The sequence below is a fragment of the Galeopterus variegatus genome, unplaced genomic scaffold (assembly GCF_000696425.1).
Source record: "Galeopterus variegatus unplaced genomic scaffold, G_variegatus-3.0.2 Scaffold4520, whole genome shotgun sequence".
Lineage (NCBI taxonomy): Eukaryota > Metazoa > Chordata > Mammalia > Dermoptera > Cynocephalidae > Galeopterus > Galeopterus variegatus.
Window position 1 is genome coordinate 44993 of NW_007730631.1, and position 4127 is coordinate 49119.

The 4127-nt window shown below is 43.8% G+C and overlaps 1 non-coding gene across 1 annotated transcript; it reads right to left on the bottom strand.

The window, feature by feature from the left end:
- Nucleotides 1-3107: 3107 nt before the first annotated feature.
- On the bottom strand, nucleotides 3108-3182 carry TRNAI-GAU. Its single transcript has one exon. It is a non-coding gene; the product is annotated as a tRNA-Ile (tRNA).
- Nucleotides 3183-4127: the final 945 nt, after the last annotated feature.

Below are 4127 nucleotides of genomic sequence, written 5' to 3' on the forward strand. Positions count from 1 at the left end.
GGGTAAGGGGGGGGCGTCCCAGAAACAGGTGCAATGAACACCTGTCAACTAAAAATAATGAATTAAAAAAATAAATTCACAGGGGTCCTAACCTCTTTGGGGGCCCTAGACCCAGGGTGGACATATCCACTGGGCACAGTTAGACAAGGTGTCCAGGCTCCACCATACTTTTAGGGGACCACGAAAGTGTTTTTACTTCTTTTAAAATGCGGGGCTGGGAATGGGATTATACCTATGTCTTTATACCAACCCAGTGGTAAAATATAAATTGTTTTCAGCAGGTGGCCAGTACAGGGATGGAAACCTGGACCTTGGTGTTGTCAGCACCACCTCTAACCAACCGAGCAAACCTTCCAGACCCTTTGGAAAATATAATTTTAAATTTGCTTTTAAGGAGGAAGGGGCCCAGGAGGGTCAGAACGCCTTTGACTGAACCCCTTTGTCAGCCTGGAGAAGCTCAGAACCTCTTCTCAAGATACCATTTGCAGATGCATTAAAAAATACAGGCGGTTACAAGGAACTACATTATGTTGAAGTGCATTTATTAAAGTATTTTTAGATGGGTCCGAGTGTAGTGGGGTTTACGACTAATTGATCACAACTGGTCACAGATTTCTTTGTTACTTCTCCGTCCCACTGGTTTCACTTGAGTAGCTTTTAAATATACATATACGTATATTTATTAAAAACAGGGCTGGCTGGTTATCTCAGTTGGTTAGAGTGCAGAGTTATAACACCAAGGTCAAGGGTTCGGATCCCTGTACCAGCCAGCCGCCAAGAAAACAAAAAAACAAACAAGCAACTTAATGGTCCATGGTCTGACAACTGGATAAACAAAATGTGGTCCACTCATACTGTGGAATATGAGTCAGCATTACAAACGAAGGAAATTCTGACACATGCTACTATGTGGATGAAATTTCAGGACATTTAGCTCAATGAAAGACACTAGTCACCAAGGGACAAATGCCATATGATCTTACTCATAGGAGGTCCCTAGAGTCGTCAGATCCACAGAGACAGAAAGTAGAATGGGGGGTGCCAGGGGCTGGGGAGGGGGATGGGGAGTGAGTGTTTCATGGGGACAGAGTTTCAGTTTGGGGAGATGAGAAAGTTCTGGAGATGATGGTGGTGGTGGCTGACAGCCATGTGAACGTGCTTAATGCCACTGAGCTGTACACTTGAACGTGGTTAAAAGGTAAATTTCAAGTTATGTACATTTTATCACAATTTTTAAAAAATTCTAAGTACCTATAAGAATCATGTAAAGAATTTTTCAAGGGCCGGCCCGTGGCTCACTTTGGAGAGCGTGGTGCTGACAACACCAAGTCAAGGGTTAAGATCCCCTTACCGGTCATCTTTAAAAAACAAAACAAAACCTTTTGAAATAGAGTTAGCCCTAAACAACAATTTAGGAGTATACTTTTATAGTAATCACCAAATAACCAGATCTAACAACCACAGTGATTTTGCAGTAGTGACGGGTGTCAGACATATTCCAAGTCATCCCAGGTGGTGGCATCGATACAAAAGTGCCTGTGGTTTTTATTGGGGACAAAGTCACAAGTCCTGCTGCTGCCTTCATTCATAGCTGAGGAAATGGTAAATATAAAGTAGAGATAGTGAAAATAAAGATGTGGACTTTTTTCCCATCAGAGTTCATGGACATCCTGAATTCCATCATTAGATCCCCCAAGAGATCCACGCCCCACAGACTGAAGTTCACCTTCAGGTCCTTTGGAGGGGGATACAAAGGGAGATGATGTAGATGGTACATCCCCCCAATCCCCTCCCTCAGCGCCTCTCCACTGAGGGTGAAGTTCTATCGAGCACCTACTGAATAGCAGGCATGTCCAGGTTCTGGAAATACATCAGAAAGGAAAAGAAAATTGGTCCTTGCCTAGGTGGTCTCCCCAGCTGGTGGAGAAGAGGACATTAAACACTTCCCAGTGGCTCTCTGTCCCCCAGCCCCCTCCCCATCACCAGTTTTTGGAGTACCTAGTAGCTGCCTCCTGTCCCCATATCAAAAACATCCTGGTGATCATCTGACCAGTGTCATAAAACAACCCTTCTGGGCAGATTTGATGGTGTCCATTTTAAAAAATTTTTTTGGCTGGCTGGTACGGGATCCAAATCCTTGACCTTGGTGAAGCAACACGGCGCTCTAACCAACTGAGTTAACCTGCCAGCCCTCATGGTGCCCATTTTATAGGTGAGGAAACAGTGGCTTAGAGAAGGCAACAGCTGGAGCATCCAGGCTTCCGGGAGAACATCTGGACTGCAGATACATGCATTTGACCACCCATAGACAGGTGGTTACCAATCTTCCTTCTTCAGTGAAAGAAATAAAATCTCAGTTGATGTCCAAGTTCACATCCAATTTCTCTCTCCCCAACCTCCCCGCCCCCACCCCAGAGCCCTCCACTCAGGAACCCACCCATTCTGTTTTCCACTTTTGCATACACAGACATGTATCCATGAGCATGATATTGAGCATTCTTTGGTCTCATTTGCTTTTTAATTTGCATAGGCCAGAGGTCAGCAAACTATTTTCTGCAAAAGACCAAATAGATTTTTGGGGAATTACAGGACAGGCACTAGCTCTGTCGCAACTTCTCAGTGCTGCCATTATAGCCATAGATGATACATAAACAAATGTGGCTATGTTCCAATAAAAACATATTTACGAAAACAGGTGGTGGGCCAAACACGGCTCACGATCTGTAGTTCACTGACCCTTGAAGTAGACAGTCTCAGTGAAGAAGCTCCTTGACCTACAATGAGGTTACATCCCAATAAACTCATCATAAATTGAACATAAGTTGAAAATGCATTTAATACCCTTATAAACCCATTGTAAAGTAAAAAAAAAAAAACCGTAAGTTGAATCATCATAAATCCAGATGCTCCTCAACTTATAATGAGGTTATGTCCTGATAAACCCATTGTAAAGTTGAAATATTATGTTGAATCATTGTAAGTTGGGGACTGTCTGCATCTAGTTTTATTCCATCAATAACACGTCTTCGACATTTTTCCAAGTCAAGATATGTAGCCCAGCCTCATTCTTTATTATATATGTATATTTTTTGTTTTGTTTTGGCTGCTGGCCAGTAAGGGAATCTGAACCCCGGACCTTGATGTTATCAGCACCATGCTCTAACCAACTGAGCTAACCAGCCAGCCCCAGCCCCCAGCCTTGTTCTTTTTAGGTGTGCTGTGGTCTCACTCAGCATGGTGGTGTCTGAATTTTTTGGATCCCCAGTCACTGGACATTCTGGTTGCTTCCACTATTCCCCCCACAACAGGCATCGCTACCTTATAAGGTGCTGGTTATGAGCACTGTGAAGTCTGGCTTTCTGAGTTCTAATCCTGACTCTGCCATCTCCTAGCTGGGTGGGGATGGGGGGGCGAGGGTGAGCTGAGTTGTACCTCAGTTTTCCTCCCTTGTCACATGGAAATGATAGCAGCACCTGTCTGATGGGATTGGTGAAAGGGTTAATCTACAGTGTTTCTCTAAAGTAGCTACAGAGAAGGGGAACTTCTGGGACTTCTGGACACGGAGAAGATACATTCTCAGTTTTACCAAATACTTGCCAGATCCTTCCCCAAATTATCCCGCCAGAAATGAAAAGGTCTCATTTCCCCCATCACCAACCACATTTTACTTTCTTTCTTAATTTGTATTGAAGTATAAGTCATATGCAGTCAAGGCCATAAACTGTAAGTGGACAGAAGCTTGGATGTTCACATCTGTGCACACTCCCCGTTAGCCAACACCCAAACCAAGATGTAGATCCTTCCCAGGCCTCAGAAGTCTCCTTCTGTGCTGTCTCCAGCTCACCCACCAGGCAACTGCTACTCTGACTTCTCTCGTCATAGTTTGGTTTCCTACTTCATTTAAGTGGATTCTTTTGTGTCTGGCCTCTTTCATTCCATGTCATACCTGTGAGGTTTTTCTATGCTGTTGTGAGTATCAGGTATATATCTTTTTCATTGCTGTATACTATTCCATGTGGGAATCTACCCCCAATAATTTATCCATTTTCTTCTTGCTACACACTTGGGTTGTTTCCAGCTTGGGGGGCTATTATATATAAAGTAACCATGAACGTTTGGGAGGCAAG